Genomic DNA, 13,288 nt, shown 5'->3' with positions numbered 1-13,288 from the left:
CTGAAAATGATGTCACAATGCCATAAATTATTTTGCCATATTTTAAATATTTTTATATTGTTTTTATTATTATTATTATTATTATTATTATTATTGTATTGATTTGGGTTAAATATGACCAGGACATTTTCTTGACAGGTTTTGTGAGTATCACACAGTCAGTGCTGATGTCATGGTTAGGCTGACAGATGATCAGGTGAAGAGCGTGTACTGAACAGGCTGTGAATCTGTAGTTTAATATGGTTTCTAAAATAACACAATTTGACTGTGGTAATCTGACAAGATCGCCCAAGGAAAACTATCAAGATTCTCATGTTTGCATGGAACAAAGGAACGTGGGTGTTTTAAAAGGAAACCAGTGCACCTGTGGCACTAAAGGGTTACCCTAATAGAAATGAAGTCCTCTTTTTAAAAAGTCTTAATGGCACACGCACAAAGCACATGCACACATGCAGGAATACAGCAGGCAAAGATCAAAAGCTTTCGCTGGATGCAGTGCCGTGTCCAATGACACCGACCTTGCAAGCCTTTAATCCTGAGCTCTTTCTGAGGTGACTGCATCAAATAATAAGCTGGTGATTAATGTATGGCAGCTGAATAGTGAGAGCCCTAATCTAAAAGCTAAATATCACAAACTCCACCAGAGCTTACCTACATGCCTAAACCTCATTTCTGTACACTCTCACCTTCAAGTGAAAGAATCAAGTGGAAAATACTAATTAAGATGAAAAAAGTGCATCGGCTTAGTCTGTAAATACTCTGGAGATGAGAGGTCATGAGAATATTGCAAAACTATGAGCCTTCGTGAGAATTTTGAAGCCGAATAAAGACCTTTTTTGAGGTGAATTTAGAAACATACACTACCAGTCAAAAGTTTTGAAACACTTACTCATTCTTTATTATAATTTTTTTTCTTCACATTTTAGAATAATAGTAATCAAAACTATGGAATAACATAAATGGAACTATGAGAATTATGTTGTGACTAAACAAAATCCAAAATAAATCAAGTTGTCACCCTTTGCCTAGAATTTGCAGACATGTACTCTTGACATTTTCTCAATCAACTTCTTGAGGTATCACCCTGGGATGCTTCTTAAACAGTATTGAAGGAGTTCCCATCTATGTTGGGCACTTATTGGCTGCTTTTCTTTATTATTTGGTCCAAGTCATGGACTGATCTCAGTTCAGGAGACTCTAGGCTGTCATTAAATGTTTAAATTTTCGATGCACCAAGTCATGTGACTAAACAACATGGCGCCGATCTCAGCAGAGTTTGTCTTTGGGATAAATGGCAACAAAACTACATTTGGTTAGAAAACTCATTATGTTTTAACATTAAAACCTGTTTGAGTCAAAAGAGTAGTCTCTAGTTTCATCCGATATGCTATTTTCTAAAATGTCATCGATTTATCATGAAACGGCACGCTGTTAAACACAATGACCACGTACGTGGACTATAGGCTCATTTTCCTTAAAATATCTTATATTCACTGTGCATTATCACTGAGAATCAATGGGTTCATCCAAAAGCTGAAAGGTTTTGCTTTCAGAGGCTTTATATGGAATTAGGATGAAAATATGGTGCATTTCAAACTGTTCTTAGACCAGTGCAGACAGACAGCACAATGGAGGTTAAGGATCAGGGAGCAAGGAAGCATCCTATAGCTTTCCTATGCAGCCAAGTGAATTCACTCCTGAAATCCGGTCAAAAGTTCATTTTCAGGCTGCAGATGATGTTTGGGTAATCAGTGACATGGGACAATAGTAATCAGTACATAGATTCAGAATTTATGATGTATAATTTTATTTTAACATGGTTGGCCGTGATTGGATGATGCTTGCCATTACTTTGAATCAGAATTATGCTCATTTCTGATGTAATGTCTGTAATGTCTCAAAAAACATGAATAACCAAAACTCCAGGAAATATAATAAACAATTTGATTTAAAAAAAATAAAAATAAAAAAAAACAGACTTTCTATAGCTTAGTATTATTTAAAAAAAAAAATTAAACTTAGTCCCACTGTCCACATATGTTGACATCAATTTTTAGGAAAAGTATTTGGTCTACAAAAAATGTTTTTCTTAGGAGCTACTAGTTACAAATCAAAAAGGGGAATGGAAAATGCACACAGAAGTCACACTCGAGTCTCAGCAGGTTAAACATACAAAAGTACTATACATTACTTTAGATGTAAAATGTGATACTTGTTTAACTGTGGAAAAACATACAAAAATTCTTCTCCATATTCACTCTCTGTTAACTATTCTTTCTCAATAAATCTCTAAAATCACCCATTTTTAATTACAGGTGCATTTTTACATGTATGAGGGCATTTTGTTTTCTAACCATATAAAACACACAGTCATGCCCAATTTAAAAACTTCAACTGAATAATTTACCTGAAATAAATTCTCTATCTGAACAATTATGGCTGTTACATATAAAATCTAATTAAAGTCAAATACAAAAGTACATGAAACTAAAATACAAGATATCAAAACACAGTAAACGCTCTGCTAGAATAAAAATCATTTATGCCAGTCCCTATTTTAGATTCTACAGCTCTCTACTGTCTACCATCACTGTAGATTTTGATTTGAGTTTAGGAATTGTTGACTGAGTTTTCCATGTTAAATGTTTTTACAGTCAATTTTTAAAACAAAATCAGCTCATATTAGCTATATATATTCAGCAACACTCAACGTAAAGCCAACAATTACAGCTATCTGACAGCTTAAGGACTGCAGAGGCACTTAACCCATCACTAGAATATATCAAATGTTAGATGACATATTAAAAACCAGTGGCGATTTCTCAGGGCCAGCAAAGCCTTCTCTGCCGGCCTAACATGCCAAATAAATAAATACTTTTCCTCCTTTCATTCCCAATCACCTTTTTGCCTATGTATTTTAATCGCTTTCCACTCTTAATTAATCTACAAATAAATAGAGAAAAACGAAAAGTGTATCAGTCAGAATTTATTCCTTGATGCTTACAAGCGAAGTGTGACAACTGTTTCACAAATCACATGCTCAAAACAGCGTGTGAGTCTGAGCTCCACCCCGTCAGGCCTTCAGAGTTTCTTCAGAATCCCTCAACAGTGCAAATGAATGAGCAACTAAAGTCAGATTCATCAGCCAATCAGATTGATTTATTTGTTCTTGGTGGGTGTGATCTTTACGATATGTTCCAGTCGAGGCCTTCAAGCTGGCCTTGAGTAACGCAATCACGCTTTAAGTGATGTACGCATTTTGAAAGTGAAGAGCGCGAGATCTTACTGACAAGTCAGCTGTCATCACTGCTGGTATTGCTGTTGAGAAAGAGATCCTTATGGATTTAAAAACACAAGATGTTCTGCATGACCGTGTGATTGCTTAACTTACTAAACAGGAAAGGAGGACTGATTTACACTTCAAGTAAATTGGTAAGTGCTTTTTGCATTGTTATAGCAACATCAGGAGTTTCCTAAGTGTAAATTAGGCTGCTTGAGCATTCAGTGTCAGATCAAGTTTTGAAAAGTAGTGCTGCATTCCATTCAACTCGGAAAGTCGGATTTTACAACTTCCTACTAGGAAAAGTGCAATGGAATTCATCTTGAAGTCAGAAATACAACTTGTAGGCTCGTGCAGAAATTCTCAACTCGATTTCGCTGAGATGCAGGGGCATGATGTCACACAAACATGTCGACACTCAGGGAGATATACAAAGTGATAAACATTCACTTTATTAAGTAATATCGATAAATGTGTTTGTTTCCACATTACATGATATTAAAGCTTGTTTAACAAACGCCTGCAGAAACATGTGTATAAAACATTATAATCTCTTTTGATAATAATACACCTGAAGCACAAATGCTAGCGCTGCAGCATTGTTTATCAGTTGGGTTGCTAGGAGACATCTCTAATGAGGGTCAAACCCCTGCTAAGCTAACGGGAGCATTGCAGTTCCGAATATTGGGGAATGGAATGCATTTATGGTCGGAGATATCAAGTAGAAATATCTCACATCCAACTTGAATGGAACGCAGCATAACCGTGTACCCTGATGAAACGAAATTTATTGCAAGCAACATTTAAATCGCAAATATCATTAGATAGATTTTTCCAGGTATTATAGACCTCCTTGGTAGATTCATATGAAAAATTATGATTTTTGAATGTCTGTTCAGGAGATGTTCATTTCACAAAACAGTCATGCTGCAGTTAAAATTAGGTTTGCTTGAGCATTAAGTGTCGTTTCAAGTTCTGGCTTTCGTGCGTGGATATGTTTTTAAAATGTCAATTGGTATTAATAGTTAGCTGCGACATAATGTATGATGCCCAAAGGCACAGGGTGTCTTATTCATTGTGAAACTGTGTTTTCTTAATGGCATGAATCACACTGAAGACTGAAAATGCACGACCCGCCACTGTTAAAAACAGAGGAATTCACTAAAGGGGCATTTTTGCCCCCACATAAAAAAATATATATATATATATATATACACACACACAGGTGCATCTCAATAAATTAGAATGTCGTGGAAAAGTTCATTTATTTCAGTAATTCAACTCAAATTGTGAAACTTGTGTATTAAATAAATTCAATGCACACAGACTGAAGTAGTTTAAGTCTTTGGTTCTTTTAATTGTGATGATTTTGGCTCACATTTAACAAAAACCCACCAATTCACTATCTCAAAAAATTAGAATACATCATAAGACCAATAAAAAAAACATTTTTAGTGAATTGTTGGCCTTCTGGAAAGTATGTTCATTTACTGTATATGTACTCAATACTTGGTAGGGGCTCCTTTTGCTTTAATTACTGCCTCAATTCGGCGTGGCATGGAGGTGGTCAGTTTGTGGCACTGCTGAGGTGGTATGGAAGCCCAGGTTTCTTTGACAGTGGTTTTCAGCTCATCTGCATTTTTTGGTCTCTTGTTTCTCATTTTCCTCTTGACAATACCCCATAGATTCTCTATGGGGTTCAGGTCTGGTGAGTTTGCTGGCCAGTCAAACACACCAACACCATGGTCATTTAACCAACTTTTGGTGCTTTTGGCAGTGTGGGCAGGTGCCAAATCCTGCTGGAAAATGAAATCAGCATCTTTAAAAAGCTGGTCAGCAGAAGGAAGCATGAAGTGCTCCAAAATGTCTTGGTAAACGGGTGCAGTGACTTTGGTTTTCAAAAAACACAATGGACCAACAGCAGCAGATGACATTGCACCCCAAATCATCACAGACTGTGGAAACTTAACACTGGACTTCAAGCAACTTGGGCTATGAGCTTCTCCACCCTTCCTCCAGACTCTAGGACCTTGGTTTCCAAATGAAATACAAAACTTGCTCTTATCTGAAAAGAGGAATTTGGAACACTGGGCAACAGTCCAGTTCTTCTTCTCCTTAGCCCAGGTAAGACGCCTCTGACGTTGTCTGTGGTTCAGGAGTGGCTTAAAATGAGGAATACGACAACTGTAGCCAAATTCCTTGACACGTCTGTGTGTGGTGGCTCTTGATGCCTTGACCCCAGCCTCAGTCCATTCCTTGTGAAGTTCACCCAAATTCTTGAATCGATTTTGCTTGACAATCCTCATAAGGCTGCGGTTCTCTCGGCTGGTTGTGCATCTTTTTCTTCCACACTTTTTCCTTCCACTCAACTTTCTGTTAACATGCTTGGATACAGCACTCTGTGAACAGCCAGCTTCTTTGGCAATGAATGTTTGTGGCTTACCGTCCTTGTGAAGGGTGTCAATGATTGTCTTCTGGACAACTGTCAGATCAGCAGTCTTCCCCATGATTGTGTAGCCTAGTGAACCAAACTGAGAGACCATTTTGAAGGCTCAGGAAACCTTTGCAGGTGTTTTGAGTTGATTAGCTGATTGGCATGTCACCATATTCTAATTTTTTGAGATAGTGAATTGGTGGGTTTTTGTTAAATGTGAGCCAAAATCATCACAATTAAAAGAACCAAAGACTTAAACTACTTCAGTCTGTGTGCATTGAATTTATTTAATACACGAGTTTCACAATTTGAGTTGAATTACTGAAATAAGTGAACTTTTCCACGACATTCTAATTTATTGAGATGCACCTGTATATATATAATATATATATATATTTTATTTTTTTTTTAAGTAGTATTTTTACCCTAAGCCCTAGTTAATTTCTGATGCTGACAAACAAACACACACATATACACTCTCATAGACACCCTTGCTGTCTGATGTGATTTAAGACAGTGGCCGTAAAATCTAACCGTTCTCTTTGCTTCCCTCTGTCCATTTCTCTAACGCACTCAGTACCTGTCTTCTGTAAACACTCCAGACATCTCCCCCCACTCTCACATAAACACGCCCGCTCTCCCTCATCCCATTAAACAAGCTTGCACACCAGATGAGCAGTGTTTTCTTTTGCCTCTATCTCCCCTTCAGAGACCACATTCCCAGTGGTCTACTAATCCTCTGTACTTTAGTTCATTCAAACCCCTCCACTTTTTCACTTCTTTTCTCTCTTTAAGTCAGACAAAAAAAAACAAACGTGTTTTGTCCCTCTTTCCCCCATATCTGTCTCAAATATAACTGCACATATGTGCTTGAATTCACACCTGCTGTCCCTCAATACAATTCTATACTGCATGATAACAGTAACAATGTTAAGGAACACAGGTTAAGCAACTGTGAGGCATTGCAGAAAAGCACTGCAAATAGTACACAGTAAATTATCCAGATATCAAATTCCTGGATTCCTTCTGGACTTAAAATCCACCCCATTAAGACATTTTGGGGGAATTCACTAACAATGAATTGCAGCCAGTAAAAACGCTGGTTATTTGCATGTGCTGTATGCGCTGTTTTAGCACCCAATTCACTAAAGGAATTATGGAGATCAGGTACCCACAAAATGTTCAGTCTTGTGGGGCAATTCTTAGCGCTATATAGCGGAAGATGCAGACGGAAGTGATCCAGGCACATGACTCATTTCTTTAACTTGCCGAAAGTGTGCTTGACTACACTGCACATCTGGATATATGCTAGGTTCTTACGTTTTTCACCATCATATGATCATTATTTGATGAATAACTGCTGATATGATCGACAGAATATGTAAACAAACATCTTTTTTCAATTAAATTACTTTTACTGCCAGCTTTCTTCTGATGGTAATAGCACAATGTAAATTGTGCGGGGCAGTTTTTGTGAATGAAGTGCAAACTATAATGAGTCTGATAGTGTATTGCGGCAGCATCCACCGACACTCCGGTTCTGGTCCCATGGAAACCAGTAATCGCATTCAAAATAAACAATGATGAGCGCAATTCGGAGGTAGAATTTTTTACTCCACTTACAGTTAAAATATTTATTCCTGTTGACTGTATTATTACAGTATTATCTAAAACAAAAAATTCTTCTCTTTCATAACCAAACTGTGTGTGTACTTGGTACTCTAAAGCGCCGGTCACACTGATCTTTTATCACAAACTATTTTCGGACAACGCAACGAACCAGGATATGATGTCAGGTGGGAGGGCTTCTGGTGTAATTAAATAATACATCACAATTAACAAATAATATTATATTAAATATGTCAAAATATATTGTCTACTCATTTTCCTGCAACAGCAAAACTTGCAGCTTTGATTATAGATATCCTTTGAATTGAGCCAAGAGTTCAGTATGTAGAAAGAAAGAAAGAAGAGGAAGAAAAGAAATTAAGACAGATGACTCCAGTCAGGCTTCCTAAGCAACCAATTGGCCCGGTTGCTAAGGTGGGTAGAGTCATGTTGGGTTAACCTCCTCGTTGTCGCTATAATGTGGTTCTCGCTCTCGGTGAAGCACGTGCTGGGTTGTGCCTGGATGCCGCGGAGAATGGCGTGAAGCTTCCACACGCGCTAGGTCTCCGCGGTAACGCACTCAACAAGCCACATGATAAGATATTGACGGTCTCAGACGCGGAGGCAACTGAGATTCGTCCTCCACCACTCGGATTGAGGCGAGTCACTATGCCACCACGAGGACTTACAGTGCATTGGGAATTGGGCATTCCAAATTGGGGAGAAAAAGAAAGAAAGAAGAGGATGAAAAGAAAGAAGAGGATAAAAGAGAGAGAAGAGGATGATAAGAAAGAAAGAATGAAGAAAGAGAAAAGAAAGAAAGAAGAGGATGATAAGAAAGAATTAAGTAAAAAGAAAAAAGAAGTAAAAAAGTAAAATAGAAAGAAAAAGTAAAACAAAAGAAGTAAAAAAGACAGTAAAAAAGAAAGAAAATTAAGTAAAAAGAAAAAGTAAAAAATAAAAAAGAAAGAAAGAAAAAGAAAGTAAAACAAAAGAAGTATAAATGAAAGTAAAAAAGAAAGAAAGAAACTGAACACAGGTCAGTCACATGAGTGACCGTTTCTTTCCAGTCTCTTAGCACTAGCTCATCATAGGAGAAAGCATATCAATTGACACCCACTGTACCCCACAGTGAAAGATACAGAGATTCAGCACACTGCTGTAATGCTGATGCAGAACACTGAAGAGCTCGGTCAAAAACACTGCTATACCTTATTCTGCTCTCAAGACAGTGGATCCATGTGATAAGATCAAAGCCCATTCAAGACTCCAAAACAAAAGAATATCAGCTGCAAGTTCATTTAAAATGAAAGAATTGAGCTGTATAACTTGGTACATGGTATCAGGCTCTATGATGGACTAAATTAGGTGATAAGAATTGAGCAGCTGCAGAGAGAAAAACTCACAGAGTGAAGAAGAGATATCTCTGTTTCTGCAAACAACCACGCTGGACAGTGACTGGATGAAACCCTTCATGCATGTTTAAGCAGCTGTCAGTCACTTTGTGCACATTTACATGTGAGTTTAAAGAAAGCACACTAAATTCTTTCATATCCTGATTTCAGGCATCTAACTGAACGACCGTCATATGCTATACTCAGTGCATTAACAATCTGCATATGGCCTCCATACATTACATTCTGTATAGTTTATCTAAAGTCAGAGCAAAGTTAGAAAATACAATTTAAAAACATACTAATTAAACCTAATTCTCAATGTTGTTGAAGTCTTAAATCATTTTACGTACCTCTGTTCAACCTGACCTCATAGCATCTCACAAACCACAAAATAAATAAATAAAAATTAAAAAATAAAATAAGCAATGAATGACCATAACAAGATTGCAATTTTGCCATATTCTGGAATGCATATATTTTTTTATACAACCTTAAATTAAGAAGCAATCCAGAGGGGCCTGGGTAGCTCAGCGAGTATTGACGCTGACTACCACCCCTGGAGTCGCGAGTTTGAATCCAGGGTGTGCTGAGTGATCCAGCCAGGTCTCCTAAGCAACCAAATTGGCCCGGTTGCTAGGGAGGGTAGAGTCACATGGGGTAACCTCCTCGTGGTCGCAATTAGTGGTTCTGGTTCTCAATGTGGCGCATGGTAATTTGTGCGTGGATCGCAGAGAGTAGCATGAGACTCCACATGCTGTGAGTCTCCGCGGCGTCATGCACAACGAGCCACGTGATAAGATGCGCGGATTGACGGTCTCAGAAGCGGAGACAACTGAGACTTGTCCTCCGCCACCCGGATTGAGGTGAGCAACTGCGCCACCACGAGGACCTACTAAGTAGTCGGAATTGGGCATTCCAAATTGAGAGAAAAGGGGATAAAAAAAATTTTAAAATTAAAAAAGAAGCAATCTAGAGAACAGTGGAAGGTCTTCTTGGTGTCTTCAGCAAAAAAATATTTCAAGATAAATCAGCCTAGTAATCTTTCACAGAAATTCAGGATCACGTTCACCATTTAGTTCATCTTCAATGAACCATGATCCATCAATATTCTATCACAAGGCAATTTAAGTGTAAATAGAAAACAACTTTAAAGAGGATGGCATACCAACAAGGCTTGCTCTCATAAGAATGTCCCATACAGTAGAATTTCTAAATCACTGTTTGTCTTATGAATGAGAATTGCATAAATATGAAAGCAGTCTTTCACAAAAATGTTATTCTTGAATCTAAAGTACCATGAGGATGAGCTATGACAGTGCCCGAGTACACTGGGTCATTGACCGAATGTTGTATCACATGTCTCTTTTCAGTTGAGAATAAAAAAAGAGATTTTGTGGCACTATAAAAGCAGTAAATAGAGGAGAGTAATCGTATGGCAGTGTCCAACAAAGCATCCCTCTCTATCATGGATCAATAATGAGTACAAGATAATAATAAAATAAATAAACACTTATTTTATGATATAATACGCCCCATGTTTAATTAAGGGAATGCCATAATGCAAGTACATGATTATTAGAGACATTTCAATGTGTTATATTCTGTTACTGATATTAGGCGTAACTCAAACACTTCCCCTATTGTGTTTGTGCCAAGAAAACCTGCCCTGTACTTCTGTCAGGTGAAACAGGCGATTAAACGTCTCCAGTCTTTCTGACACTCAGGCTTTCAACTCACTTATCAATAGCTTAAAGTGTCTATCGGTCGACCATATATGCCCTTTAACACAGTTTAATGATTAACTTCTAATGAACAGCTCTACCTGACAGGCAAAAAAAAAAAAAAAAACGCTCAAACGTTGAAGTTAGACACTGTGCGAAATCATAATTTGCGTTATAATTCAGCATTTGTGTGTTATAGGATGTTGTCTACGGGTTATCCATCAGAATATATAAGAGAGTTGTAGGGGCCGTTCACACCGAAAACGTTCTTACGTTTAAAAAAGGCTAGACGCGGCGCAATGAATCGAACAGAACGCAGGTGTCTCGAGACAAGTTTTTAACGGTTGAAGCTCTTTTGAACTTGAAAAAACGAGGCACTCGTGAGCGAGACGCTGAAAAAAGACAAATGTTCCGTGTTTACATTGTAAAACAATTGACAAACAGCGGGGACGAACGCGAAAACTCGTTCAGTGTGAACGGCCCCTTAGTGTCAGAAAGAACTTCGCTGCATTTCGTGACACGCTCACTATAACAATTACTACAAAATAATAATAATAATAATAATAATGATAATAATAATAAACGGCCAGAACGTACAGTATCAAATTGTTCTACATACTTACTGTAGTACTTCTCGTCACAAATCGTCCAAAAAGTCCGGAATGAGTTATTTTATAGGCAGTAATGAGAGACACGACTGACACACGGAATCTGCTCCAACTGTGAAAGTGATTGTCTCCTCCTGAGATCAGCTCTCCTCGTCACAGGTACGCCCTCCTGCGCAACTAGAGTCTGTCCACAACTGCTGAATGTTTGTGCTGCCTGTTTCAAAATGCAATGAAAGAGCAACACACTGCTGACGGCAATATCAGGGGAAAAATATCTGGGTTCCCGGGTTTTTTTATTTTTTTTTTATTTGCCGCATTCCTTCACTAGAAAGCCAGAGAATATTTAGAAGAGATGGGTCCCTTCTATTAAAATGAATGGAAGAAATTGGAACGCGCAACCAAGCGGCTCCGAGCGCCCAACGGATGTAGAAAGGAAGTCCCGCCTTACAGTTAAAAGAGCCAATCACCTTTTAGATACAGACATCACCTGTCAATCACCTCTTGAACGCGCATGCGCATTATCTATACAAGCCGGGGAAATTGCGTATTTTAGCGTAATATGAGGTAAAGAATCACAATTTATGATTCCAGTATTATCATATTTTATTGCTGATTTGAAATATATTTTTTGATCGCAATTTTGATCAACAGTTTTGGAGATTTTGGTCTTTCTCCATTCAAGTAGATTGGAGTTGCACTGACATTACTGGAAATAGTCTCCCGAGAGCGTTTCAAAGATGGCTGACAGTGAACTGACTTGTTAGAAAGACGAAAGCGCACTTCTTTTTAATTAACTTAAGCCAATCCTCTTGTGAGAACACACTAATACAAGGGCACGTCTCTCGCACTCTTTAAAAATGTGATTTTTGTCCCCCGCACTTTTTCAAGATAAACCCATAATGAGTCCAAATGGTGGGTTTGTATATAGTATTCTTTGTGTTTTGTTAAATTGTGCTGATTGAGCGACCATCCAGCAATTCACAGGTGAGTTTCATTAGCCGAAACAACCCTTACATAATAGGCCGTCATTCAGACAGTCTAATCAACGAGGCTACGTTCATTTCTACAAAGTTGCTTTCAACAGTGCTCATTAATCCATTTTTTTATCGGCATTGATGTTGATGTAAATTAATAATCTAGAGATGAGGAACACACAAACGAGAGTCATTTATCGACATATCGTTCTTGATTGGCAGCATTACGTGAAATGCACTGCAGAAAAAATCAAAGGACAATCCTTCTTTAAAACACTCATTATAAGTGGAGTTTGTATCAGTTCATGAGTCTTCAAGTTATGCTTTTTACATTATGTTTGTGAGGTTATAGTTTGTGAGGTTGTTTTTGCCAATTTAAGCAGATTACTAGATCTGTGTTAAATATGTGAAGCTATTTTTAACATCAGCTCCTGTTTTTACCTCTATGTTGGTGTGCAGTCGACAAACTGTATAAAGATAGATCTGCTGTGTTCTTAGTACTATGTATGTACATAGATAGGTATGTAGACATGCTTTTTTATACATGAAAACGTACAGATGTTATTGAAACTCATTATAATTATTATAAGACTATTATTGTTGTCTTTTGATAAAAGTCATGATCAGCAGCTCACAAAGTGTTGGGAAGTGATAGGTTTGCTTTGTTTTTATAATGCTTAAAACCTCTACTAATGTCTCTTTGTAGATCTGCAGACATACAAATTTTAAAGGATTAAAATTTTCTTTTGATCATTGATTCAGTGACTAACTCATTTCACACAAGACACTCATTTGTCACCACCTTCTGGCATCACCAGAAATGGTCACTGAATCATTAAATGGATTTGAATGAATTTTGGTGAACTTAGTCAAAACACTCGAGCCACTTGGATACATTTAAATCCCACAATGCATAAGCACAGAGTAAAAAATAAAATTGTGCACATGCACAATTGTCATTATTGTAATTGATTAAATAATTTATTCAGGAGCAGCTTCTGCTCAGTCTTTTATTGTCATGTGTGAAACAGAAGCAAGTGCTCCACAAGATGGCCTTTATTTCTGCAGCTAATTTAGCAAAATGTTGCAATACTTGAATCTTTAAAATACTACAAATATTAAAAGTAAATAATATGTATATATTAATATAATACTTGTATATTAATATATACTGAAATATATTAATACTGCACTGTAAGTGTTGGGTCTGTGTGAGCCACCTACTGTCAACTGTGTCCCCCTCCACCCACTTTTAAAATGACTGCT

The 13,288-nt window shown here is 37.5% G+C and overlaps 1 protein-coding gene across 1 annotated transcript in view; it reads right to left on the bottom strand.

Annotated features, from left to right (window-relative positions):
* The window catches only part of LOC127412475 (semaphorin-4G-like), a 66,106-nt gene extending 54,681 nt beyond the window's left edge, over nucleotides 1–11,425 (bottom strand). Inside the window, exon 1 of the mRNA XM_051648866.1 lies at nucleotides 11,064–11,425. The gene's annotated coding sequence lies outside the window, so the exon portion shown is untranslated. The remainder of the gene's footprint in view (nucleotides 1–11,063) is intronic.
* Nucleotides 11,426–13,288: the final 1,863 nt, after the last annotated feature.

Source organism: Myxocyprinus asiaticus, chromosome 21 (assembly GCF_019703515.2).
Source record: "Myxocyprinus asiaticus isolate MX2 ecotype Aquarium Trade chromosome 21, UBuf_Myxa_2, whole genome shotgun sequence".
Classification (NCBI taxonomy): Eukaryota; Metazoa; Chordata; class Actinopteri; order Cypriniformes; family Catostomidae; genus Myxocyprinus; species Myxocyprinus asiaticus.
Note: the sequence above shows the minus strand (reverse complement) of the source record. Positions and strands in the feature narration are given on the sequence as shown.